This window comes from Eptatretus burgeri, chromosome 4 (assembly GCF_056783735.1).
Source record: "Eptatretus burgeri isolate ZD-2024b chromosome 4, Ebu_testis_v1, whole genome shotgun sequence".
Lineage (NCBI taxonomy): Eukaryota > Metazoa > Chordata > Myxini > Myxiniformes > Myxinidae > Eptatretus > Eptatretus burgeri.
In genome coordinates, this window is record NC_140964.1 from 42150457 (window position 1) to 42163359 (window position 12903).

General features: G+C 41.3%; 1 protein-coding gene across 1 annotated transcript in view; it reads left to right on the forward strand.

Annotated features, from left to right (window-relative positions):
• The window catches only part of LOC147027888 (uncharacterized), a 53132-nt gene that overhangs the window by 24256 nt on the left and 15973 nt on the right, over positions 1 to 12903 (forward strand). The window contains exons 4-5 of the transcript XR_015057319.1: positions 10106 to 10253; positions 10766 to 10873. The gene's annotated coding sequence lies outside the window, so the exon portion shown is untranslated. The remainder of the gene's footprint in view (positions 1 to 10105; positions 10254 to 10765; positions 10874 to 12903) is intronic.

Below are 12903 nucleotides of genomic sequence, written 5' to 3' on the forward strand. Positions count from 1 at the left end.
CCTCTTTGTCAAAAAATTTCAGCCCGATCGGTCAAAAACTGTATGACTCGTATGCAATTATATAGTGACCACCCATGTCGCCTACCGGCTTGTCTGTCTCTCTGTCTCTCTGTCTGTCTGTCTGTCTGTCTGTGACCGCTGTTTCTCGACAACCACTGGTCTGATCTAATTGAAACTTGGCAGGTATATTGCTGGGGCCCTGTGGATGTGCCTTTTCAAGGTTTGATATTAATCGGACAAGTGGTTCCCAAGTTATGGCCATTTATTTACCAAACCAATGACAGGACACGGTGCTATGACGTCACAATGGACGTCACAATTCTTTTTTTCCTTCTTTTTTCTTTTCATTATTAGTTTTTTTTTGCACGTACGGACGCGCACGTACGGGCACGCACGTACGGGCCTACACTAGTAGTATATTAAATCTTGTCATGTTATATGTTTCAGTATCCATATGTATAAACACACACAATTTCCAAACATAGATAAAATGACGTTGTTTGACCAACAAAATGGCAACGTCACAATTAAAATGGGAGAAACCAAAAGAAGATGAAGATCCACAAAATGTTGGACAATCCATTTTTAAAAGATGGTCCCGGAAACGATAACAGTTTTGTTTGCAATCGCATTTGTAAACAATTCATCATCTCGGGGGCCACTCCATAAACAACCAAGATCTGCCATTGTTTAATCAGCACTCCAGCGGGGTGTGTTCAGTTACCAAGCAGCTCGTTAGTGCTTGCCAAGCCAGCTGTTCCTTATCAACGGTTTTGAATGGAGTGCTTACGGCGGCATTTAAGCCGCTTGGCAAGCACTCGACAAAAACTTGGTAACTGAACACACCCCTTGATGTGTATTCCAACCAACTTTGATGGTTTAAAGTTGAAACAAACCTTCTGCAATGCAACTACATTTCAAGAGAAGTACTTAACCAAAGGGCTGACGATAACAATTCAGATGCAGTGTATTCACCTTTGAACTCTCTCCTCTGGCATCGATTCCAAACCCAACTGTAACCTACCACCCTGGTGCTTTACAGGCATGGCATTACATCATTGACTGTGCTGTCATTTGGAGAGACTTTAAGCCGGGTACCCCATCCGCTAGCATTCACTGGTGAATGTTAAACATACCAGGGGTATTTTGCAACAGTATGTCATTGTGTACTGAACCCCACATGGGCAAATTCCAAATTACTGCTCGAAAAGTCAATATCAATTATCACCTAGTGTATTCCTTGCAATGAAACTGCTTTGGCAGCTTTGATGTGCTCTGCAAAGAGTGTAGAAAACTTAAAAAGGTGTCATTTATAAAGAAATAAAAATCAATTGATCATGATCTATCTGTAAACCAAGCCAAGGACCTTTCCTCCTCACCCCTAATTGTCTGCAACATGGCCCTTGATGGTAATCCATACTTTTAATGCACAACTGTGCTTGTAAGGTATTATATACAACAAATACTGCATAAACATTTGGGTTTCCTTCCAGGTCTTCAACACAGCTATTCCCCACCATCTCAAGTGATCCCCCATCCAAAGCCATGATCTTTTCTACACCCGTTAAACCCACCCCACCCCTTCCAAACAAGCTCAAATGAGCTAAGATCCTCGTCCTCTTAATGAAGACGTCATAAAATGAATATGACATCATTGTGATGTATTATCAGGTTTGCGATAAATTATCTGTGCTAATGCCCGGCTTGATTCCCGCAAACAAAATTCAAACAGCTTGCCTACTTTCGGAGATAATGGTATAGGCGATTTCCATTAGCGGCAATATTATGACGTCAACTTTTTTCTAGGAAGAATTTCCAAAATCGGAGATGGTTACTGCCTGCGCGTGGGCTTTCTGCATATACATGGCAAGTTTCACGAAGATCCGATGAAAACTCTGGGTTGTGAAACAAAAAATGTCAAAAATAGGAATGACGTCATAGTGATGTGTCATATGTGCGGTAATTAATCTCTGCTAATGCCCTGTTCGATTCCCGCAAACAGAATTCAAAAAGCTTGCCTAGTTTCAGAAATAATTTTTTCGGCGATTTCCATTAGCGGCGATATTTTGACGTCGTTACTTTTTTTCTTGGAGGAATTTTCAAAATCGGAGATGGTTACTGTCTGCGCTGGGTATTTATACATATATATGCCAAGTTTCAGGAAGTTTCGATGGAAACTGTCGGCTGTGAAACAAAAAAGTCCACAAGAAGAAGATGAAGAACAACAACGTGAGTAAGACTTCGAGATCCTCCACGAGGATCTAAAAATTGCTTCTGTATCCATATTGTCCACCCCTTGTGTTCTCCCCTACCCCTCATCGTTACCTGCATCTCTTGTTCGTCTGTCTCCGTCTACCTTCTCCCTCTGCTGTTGTTGTTTCCCCCTTTGTCTTGCTGTTCCCTTTGTTATGTTGTGTCCTGATCTGCTCTGTGTCCTAGCTCTTCCATGAGCCTTGACCATGTAGTTAAAAACAAAAAAACATTTGCGCTTGTCGATTACATGTTACAAGTATCACCTGAAAATACCCAGAGAAGAAAATTAACAAAACTGTCCATCTTCCATCTTCATGAATCCATTTATTTCAAACACAATTGCGTAATAAGTGTCTCACCTGTAAGCTGTAAGCTCCACTTTCTCCCCAGGACTGTGGGCGAGTTCAGGAATGAGTGCCAGGTGAGATATCTGTACCGCTGCCCATGAGACTTGATTGAGTACGATGAAGGGTATGTAGTATACGATGAAAGCCCCTTCTCCGGCATCATCGACGCACAAAAAGCACGGGTTGAATGTGAATGGGAATGATAGTGCCAGTCCCACTGAACCTGCCGGTAGGTGACAATGACATTAACACCTGATCAGTTCACTGACTTATCCTCCTACAGACACTGAGTTCTCATTAACTCAACAGAGAGTAGGAAGGCCTATCTAATGCCAGGAATAAAAAAATAAGGAATTCCAAATCTCTGGATCTGGTATTCAAGCAAATATCAAGCATTTCATCAACCAGGATCAGGAAACAATGAAGGCGTTCCCACTAAACAGAAAGACACAAAGAAAATCATAGCAAGGTGGCGAAGGTGCACACACCGAGTAGGTGCCAGCTCTTTCGTGGCCCGAGCATGGCAATTCCCGGCAGTCGATCCATGAGAAAGCCGACGATTGGCGTGAAAAGTCCGTCGGCGATCTGTCCTACAAGTACCAGGCATCCAACTTTTATGCTACCGATACCCAGAGTGTGGTGAAAGAACACTATTGCATAGGAGAACCAGAGAGCAGCACCGCAGTCGTTAGCAAAATGACCGATAGCAAAGCAAAGACGGGACAGTGGAGTCATACGTGTCCGCGCTGTCATTGTGAGGCAAGCCAGGCATAAGACGGACAGATCAAAGGTGGTACTTTCTGGAAAGAACTTGAGATGAAATATTTAAGAGGTCAACGAGGTGACTTGTAAAGAGAATGCATACGTCAAAGTGATGCAGGAGTAGTAGAACAAGACAATTATAAGAAGCAGCAGGCACAGGTAATAGATGCACTTAATGGGTAGAAATAGTAAAGACCTCCCAGGTTGCTAACTACAGGTATCGGTGGAAGTTGTAGCTCCAACTTACTAATAAATAAATAATAATAATAATGAAAGCATATAGAAAGCTTAGTTGAATCGGTTTCAGGCGTGAGAGTGTGCGTAATAGTCCAACGAGTTTTTCAAATGTAGTTAGTATAGTAAGAGGAATTTGATCTCAAAGTAGGCACGGAGCATATGAGATGGAAAGACTGCCGAGAAGAGGTTATTGTAACAGCGAGGAAGACTAATTGAGATATCGAGAAAGAAACGAACAATAACTTCGACAACGACACCATCAGAGGCACAAACTGAAGAGCAAGCATCTAAAGTGCTCGGTATTTAAACCTACAGAGGCCCTGCTAACAAAATGACCCCCACTTCCCCCTTTGTGAACCAAACCCACCCAAACCTGCTTACTTCAGAAGTTTAAGGTTCGGGAATTCTGCTGATTCCAACTCAACCTGTCACGCCCTGACGCCAGGAGAGTGGTGTGAATGAGTGAAACGATTTTCACTCTGGTGTTTTGAATTAGTGAAACTATGGCACCTGGGTGACATTATGGCTCGAGAGATTAATGGGGTCATGGAGCCCACATAAGAGCAGCATCATCATGGGAACAAAGAACAATTATGGTAGAACAATAGACTTTTTGGGAAATATAGACCCCAAGGAATTATAGTGACTGGAGGGAAGAAAATTATTTCATGAATTCTTGGCATCAGATTTTGATTAGTAAGACATTGATCGACAGCCACCTATCGATTCTATAATTATAATGTAGGGCAGGATGGAATGATTATTATAGAAGTCCTTTTGGAGGTTCATTATTACCCGGTTCTCTGTTTCTGATGTAAATATGGTTGTTAAAGACACGATATTTGGATCTTCCTTTGATAACCAACTGTAAATCATCTTTCCTGATTTGCTTTCACCGGTACATAAACTTGTCATTACACGAAAAGAAATGTGTAATTCAAGCCCTCGTGTACAAGTAAGAGTTTTGCTGAAAAGTTTTCTATAATTAGCCTTGGTGTCGTAGTCAACAAGACTCCACCAAGCATCAGGGTTTCTGCAAAATATGTGAAAGAGTCACTTTCTTTAGAACCACACTTCTTCTTTCGTATGGAGGACGTGACTGTGAGTTGCATCATTGGCTGATGGGAACATGGCTGTGCCACTGATGCATCATCCCCTGTATATCAGACCTGGTATTTGGAAATTGTTTAGGGTGTTGCCGATAGCTCACCTACTTTTCATGAAGGACACCGTGGGATCTTTAACTTCCACTAAGCTAATGTCACGAAGCAGACGGGACATCCAGTTTAAAGTCCATCCGAGGGATGACACACACATTGATGCCTCCACCTGCCTGCGAGACACCATGGTGACAGTTTATAGCTGGGTGTGCAAACCTCTTGCCCATCTTGACAGCTCAGAACCACGCTGATAGTATGTCGTGCATGATTTGCGGGAGAGCATCTTACCCAGCAGGTGCCAACGCTTGTAACGGGGAATGCGATGCAGATCTGGCCTCGCAAGCGATCGTCCTAAGAGCACTCCAACAATGGGAGTAACTATGCCGTCAACCAGCTGTCCCACAAGCAGCAAAAATCCTGAGCCTCCATGACTGATGCCGAGCACAGCATGGTAGAAAACGAGTCCATATGACCAGCCAGTACTCGCGTTCAAGTCGTTGAGAAAGTGTCCCAAGGAGTAGCAAAACTTCATGCGCATGGAGAGATGCCATGAGGGTTCATGTATTGACAGAGAATGCATGGTCTACACGTGAAAGGGATAGAAAAGTAGAGAAAGATCACCAACAATAAAGACTATTAACCAAAGTCTTTTTTTTTCTTCTGAATCAGGACGTCATAGTCATTGTGCAAGCAGAATGCAAATAAGTAATGGGCAGAATGACTCCAAAACAGCCAAGTGGTCCATATGAGAAGGAACGAATTGCATGTCTAACAGACATGTGTATATACAGTGCATTTATGATTATATTGGATTACTAATTTGCTCAGGTAAATGTATTATTACCTCCACCACCGAAGGTGAAGGAGGTTATGTTTTCACCTCTTTCTGTCTGTCTGTCTGTCTGTCTGTGTACAGGATATCTCAAAGAGTTGCAGACGGATTCGGATGAAATTTTGTGGGCAGGTTGGGTGTGTGACAATGACAAACTGATTCGATTTTGGTGAAGATCGGTATCCAGATCCGGATACAAGAATTATTTGGTGGGCATGATGAGTGTGCGGCAAGGACAAAGTGATTCAATTTTGGTGAAGATCCGAATCCGGATCTGGATACAAGAATTATTTAATTTCTTATGTGATTCTTCACCATTGAGAGATCGGGCCAAAAATGATATATAGCACGATATCTCAAAAACTTGTGGACGGATTCGGACGAAACTTGGTGGGCATGTTGTGTGTGTGGCAAGGACAAAGTGATTCAATTTTGGTGAAGATCCGAATCCGGATCTGGATACAAGAATAATTTAATTTTAAAGTGATTCTTCACCATTGAGAGATCGGGCCAAAAATGATATATAGCATGATATCTCAAAAAGTTGAAGACGGATTTGGACGAAAGTTGTTGGGCATGTTCTGTGTGTGGCAAGGAGAAAGTGATTCAATTTTGGTGAAGATCCGAATCCGGATCTGTTTTCAAGAATTATTTAATTTTTTAAGTAATTCTTCACCATTGAGAGATCGGGCCAAAAATGATATAGCACGATATCTCAAAAACTTGTGGACGGATTCGGTCGAAACTTGGTGGGCATGTTGTGTGTGGGGCAAGGACAAAGTGATTCAATGTTGATGAAGATCCAAATCCGGATCTGGATGCAAGAATTATGTGATTCTTCACCATTGAGAGATCGGGCCAAAAATGATATATAGCACAATATCTCAAAAAGTTGTAGACTGATTTGGACGAAACTTGGTGGGCATGTTATGTGTGTGGCAAGGAGAAAGTGATTCAATTTTGGTGAAGATCCGAATCCGGATCTGGATACAAGAATTATTTAATTTTAAAGTGATTCTTCATCATTGAGAGATTGGGCCAAAAATGATATATAGCACGATATCTCAAAAACTTGTGGACGGATTCGGTCGAAACTTGGTGGGCATGTTGTGTGTGTGTGGCAAGGACAAAGTTATTAAATTTTGATGAAGATCCGAATCCGGATCTGGATGCAAAAATTATTTAATTTTAAAGTGATTCTTCACCATTGAGGGATAGGGCCAAAAACGATATATAGCATGATATTTCAAAAATGTATTGGACCTGATATGTTCTCATGGATCAGGCATTGCGATGCGGTTGTAGGTGCTCTACCAAGTGCCCTTCTCGTTATATCCTTGATTTTCCTGATAGATGATACTGCAAAGTAGATAATTTGAGCTGATGCAGAGACCCTCGCTAAGCTTGTCATAGAAACCGGCATATTGATAAAGAATACCATTGCAAACCATTAAGAGAGACAATAAATAATTCAGCAAAGACATAAAGATAAAAAGAAAGATCATCCATTGATGAGCCAACTTGTGACAGTTGAGCTTTTCTCTTTTGGATTTGAGGATTGTCAGGTGGCAAGAAAGATAGGCCAGGATAAGGTGAGTAAGCTAAATGCTTAGAGCTACTGTATTAGTTTGAAAAATAGATTTTACCCAACTCATGTGAAGAACAACAAACAATCAAGGGAAAAGGGAAAGGAGGGTTCTTTAACAACATTGGAAAAGAACTATCAATACTGTATCCCGGGGTCAAAATAAATATATGGCAACATAGATCATGGGAATTAAATTTACAACAATAGCATTTCAACAAAAACTTTGGGAAAATGTAAGAAAGTTTGTAGATTCGTTATGTTACAGAATGAAAAGCAATTTTTATGCCTCCACTGACGAAGTCGCCGGGGCATTGTGTTTTCGCATTGTCCGTCTGTCCGTCTGTCCGTCCATGCTAATTTTCTCTGTTTTCTCTGCAACCGCTTATCCGATTTACACAATTTTCACCATAGGTGCAACTATTCAAGTGGAATGTTTTGATGATAATGATGACGTCATAGATCACGTGCTGTGGCAGCCATGTTGAGAAAATGGACGTCTGTATCTCCGAAACCACTCCACGGAAAAAATTGAAACTTGGAACATGGCACTATGTGTGATATTTTTGAGGATGTTATAGGTGGCTATGTTATGATGTCATAATTGCATAAGTTGAATGCTTTATCCTATCAGTATGAAAAATTTTCAGTGTCATCTATGGCTAAATTGTATGGTGGGATGGGGGGGGGGGGAATTGATGATGTCATTGGTCATGTGGTTTGGCAGCCATATATTATTTTAACATAAAAACCTTCAAAAAAATCTTCTCTGAAACGGCTGAACAAATCAATGTGAAACTTTTCAAGTATGATCGCCTATCGTCCACATGTTCCCCAAGACATGGGGATACCAGGATGTTCACAAATAATTAATAGCTCACATGGTCTCACAACCAAATTGGGTTGAATGGAAATATTTTTGAAATCCTTTCTCTTGAACCGCTTCATAAATCAACATGACGCATCACAGTTATGATCTGGTAGCCATGTGGAATATGTGTTTTAAATTTCAACCTGATTGGATGTGTGGTCTGGCAGCCATAATTATTTAATATTTTGAATCTGAGTTCAGGGATTTAAATCAAACTTGGTACAAGTATGTATAATGATGTAATAATGTGGGCAGAGGCATTATAATGTGGCGATGACACGAGGTCGAAGAGTGCCCTTCTAGTTTTATATATTATCATTGAGTCGGTGTAATCAGAATGTTTCATCAAGAAAAAAAAGATTTCTTCCTTTTCTTTAACACCCCCAATTACTTCCACCTTGTGGGGTTGGGCAGGGGAGAACAATTCAGACCAAAGTTCCTTTTTTTTGGAACCTGCTAGCCAAGCCTAATGATTGTAGAAAGGATAATGTAATTTGTTCAAGGTGTCAGCGATAACGTGCGCACTCCTCAAGAGACATTGTGTGATGTTTAACATCTACCAGCTAATGTTTACAGATGGGACACCAAGTTTAACATCCCTTTAATGGATGGTGCACCCATTGATGCCTCTCCCTGCAAGCAAAACACCAGAATGACAGTTTATAGTTGGGTCAAGATTCGAACAGAGGCTTGATAGCTCAAAGGTGAGTGCGCCCATCGCTTAAGCTATCCTGCCAGCCGACGAAGAATAGTGGAATACCGATTATGTTGAAGCTGTAAGTCATGTGAAAAATATGCAGCAGTTGCATAGTATTGAAAATATAACTTACAAAGAAACACTCAAACGATACAATGTTGATAACATATATATTTACACTTGTTTTATCAACCACATCAGGATATATATATATATATATATATATATATATATATATATATATATATATATATATATATATATATATATATATATATATATATATATATATATATATATGTGTCTCTGTCTCTGTCTCTGTCTCGCTCTCGCTCTCTCTCTCCCCCTCTCTCACCTTTAGAGAAGACAGGTCAACCGAAGAAAAAAGTGAAAATGAACACTAAGTTATGTGGAAGGTTTATCCTTGTAATCCCACTTATCCGTTGCAGTTTACCCTCTTTAAGTGACACAGACAAAACGCCCCCCTGAATCTCCACCCATCCCTGAGAATATTACACCAGCCTCTGGTTGCCTTCCTCTTAATATTCGAATATCTTCTGATTCTAATATTTGTGTTCTTCGAATTGAGAGAGTCACTATAATATCGTTTTGTGAAAAAATCTGTTTCAAAAAAGACTTTATTTTCCTTCGATTGCAAATCTCATTCAAAAATCTTTGTATTCTATTATTCAGAGTTGTTCAACTCATGCAATCTTAACCGTTTTTGAGTTTCCACCTTATTGCAACCGAAGGTGGACAGAAGTTATGTATTCACTCCTGCTTGTCTGTCTGTCTTTCTGTCTGTCTGTCTGTGAGTAGGATATCTCAAAAAGTAATGCAAGGATTTGGCCAAATGTTTGTGCACAGGTTGGGTGTGTGACAAGGACGAATTGATTCGATTTTGGTGAAAATCCGGAACTGGATACTAAAAAAATTTCATTTCTTAAGTGATTCCTCACCATTAGAGATGGGGCCAAAAACAATATATTTTGCATGATATTTCAAAATGTTGTGGACAGATTATGACAAAACTTGGTGGGTGACTTGGTTAGATGACTAGAACAAACCAATTCAATTGTCCTTTCGATCTGGTTCCAGATCCAGCCTATCGGTGCGATACAAAACATAAACTGTTCAGCTTGGCGGAGGTATGCACTCCACCGAGTGCTGTTCTAGTTGTAAACGTGACAATATAGACATAAAATAGTCACCTGACCACATTCAAACACAGCGATGATAAATTACTGTTCCAAATTCAAACCATATTAATGAAAGAAAATAGGACACAACGATATGCGGTTTGCTACATGTGAAAGAATATTTCTCAATGTTTGTTTTATTGACTCGTTTTTCTTTTCCAGGTGTCTCATGCAACACGTGACGTCACATATACAAGAAGAAGCAGTACAGTGTGTTTCCTGGTTTATGGAGACCAAATCAGCTGTGTCGGATCAACGAAGCTTCGGGGTGATCTATGAAAGGAAGCCACCATCGATAAAAAAACGATTTGTGAGTATCCTGCAGAGGAAAGGGGTAGGCCTGCCAGGTACAGGAGGATATTGAACACGTTCGTGAGTTATTAGAGTGCTGTCTCAAGTGCATTCGGATTTGGATGATCTTGAAAAATCTTGACGATAAAACTTTCAGCAATGCCCTTTCACAAGCAGCAAACCCATCATTGTATCCCATTTGATTATTTTTTTAATGACAGTTTTAGTTTGGAACGGTAATTTGGGGACACCCGATAGAATGAAAACGCATTCTTTGTTGTCTTTCTCTCAAAAACTGTTGCTCTTAACTGACTCTACTGTATCTGCTCGGACTCAAAGAGGAGTTTGGACATGTAAAACATGGGTCATTCAAAATATTTTACAAACAAGATACTCGCAATTAAAAATCCGATGTGCACTACAAAAGTACGTGTGTGTGTGTGTGTGTGTGTGTGTGTGTGTGTGTGTGTGTGTGTGTGTGTGTGTGTGTGTGTGTGTGTGTGTGTCATTGGTTGTTATCTCCATATTCAGTTTTGAGAAGGTGGAACGGAGTCTTCCCATGGCACAAAGTATCCACCTCCATTTTGATAAGGGATCACAATTCATGGACCAAGCTGTGAAGATTTCCTGCCCTCAAAGGTTGGTTCGAAGGGCTCTTTTCAGGATTGTCACCCAGCCACACACAGCTTCCAACTGTGTTCGTTTGTAGTCATACTAGCAGAGTACCCGCCCCATGGGCGATCTTGTTCCAAGCATGCAATGCGTTCTGACGCACACCTTTATTTGGGTGGGTGTATCGGTAACTGACAGCTCTGTGTAGGCAAAAAAAACAACCAGGGTTATGTGCATGACGCAAAAACATACCTACTGTTTATAATTCAAAGCAGCTCATTGTACTGGAAAATGTGCGGACAGGAATACTGCACTGTTAATGGTGGAGACTTGTAATACCCTCCCCCCACCTGGAGGCAGCGCTACACGATACACATTTACATGGAGAATTTGCGTCCCCCCTCCCCCAAGATCACGGACAAAGATAAAAACACCCCTATACATTAAATGGGGTCATGCTGATCCTCTGTAGCAAGTCTTTTGTACCTCAGTACTATATCCAATCGCAATGCTTTGATTTCTATGTTCACGCTTGATGGGATCATTAGGTCGTATGTGAGCATTACTTCCTTGTTTTCAGTGATTACTTTTGGTACTTGTTTCCATAAGTTTTCTGGAACTGGGATATGAGATTTTTTTTTGTGGATGGGCCAGTGGATTACTCCACATACCTTGTTGTGCCTTTGGGTGTACAGCTGATCTGACATGAGTTTTTTTTATATCTCAATCGGAGGTGGCTCGTACTTTCTGTTTCTACCTTGCAGACCCTGCACTTGTCCGATTGATTCAGTCCTCAACTTCTTAAAGACATTGATGTTGTGTCCTTGGTCTTGGGCATTTATGATTTGTTCTCGATCCCAGTTGAGCTGACCTCTTCTAAGCCATTCCAAAGAGTCTTCTTTGTCTACTCCCAATCTGTCCAACTCTTACTTTTTATGTCTTCCTGCTCTTTTATCGTTTTCCCTGTTGTCGGTGTATATCTGTTGACATTTCGTTTTATATTTTTATTTTGTCTTTTTGCAATTGTTGGGGCTGTATTCATTGTTGTTTGGATTTTGTGTGACATATTCGATTGGCATCTGTTCAAATGCAGTCTCCATTTTTTGCAGTTTTTTTACAGGGTGGGTTAGGAATACTTTTTCTGGCTTGCTGTCTTTTTGTTTACATACAAATTGGATTCTGTAGTCGGGGGAACTTTTCAAATACTCAGCCAGTCCTTCAGCTGGCACTGTGCACTTGGTTGAGCTCCATCAGGCCACTACCTCCTTCTCTTCTCAGTAGGTACATTTTTGGGATGCAATGGAGTGTGTGTGTGTGTGTGTGTGTGTGTGTGTGTGTGTGTGTGTGTGTGTGTGTGTGTGTGTGTGTGTGTGTGTGTGTGTGTGTGTGTGTGTGTGGTTTTTTTTGTATACCTTGTCGAGGCTCATATGAGAACTAATACACAATGCACAGCTAAGGGAGACATGAGACAAGAGGTACGGCAGTGGGGAACAGAGACATTATATATGTGGAAGGGAGAGGGATGGGGCGGGAAACATGGGGAATACAAGATGGACACCACAGGGACTTTCAGGAAGGAAAGCAGGGAATTTGATGGAGGTGGGTTTGAAGTGGATTGACGGGGTAGAAAAGATCATGGTTTTGGATGGGGTACGATAAGAGATGGTGGTGAACAGCTGTTTTGAAAGCCTGGAGGGAAGAATGGGATTGAATAGAGTGAGGGAGTTTATTCCAAAGGTGGGAAAAAAGAGGAATGAAAGAGTGAAGGTGAGCAGTGATTTGTGATTTTGGTAGTTTTACCAGAAGGGGGTTGTTGGTGGACATTGAGCGCCCTGCGGAAATATGGTGGGGACAAATCGCCTACAGAGCAGGGGGGCCGAGACCAGAGAGGAGATGGTAGAAGACAGAAAGACCACCGACCTGCCTGCGGTGAGAGAGTGAGAGGCCCAAAGACTCAGCCTCATCGTGGGAGATCCCAATGGTCCGAAATGCCTTGGTTTCCACAGCATGAAGCTGAGAAAGGTGGGAGGCAGGAGCACCAGTCCAGAGTGGAGAGC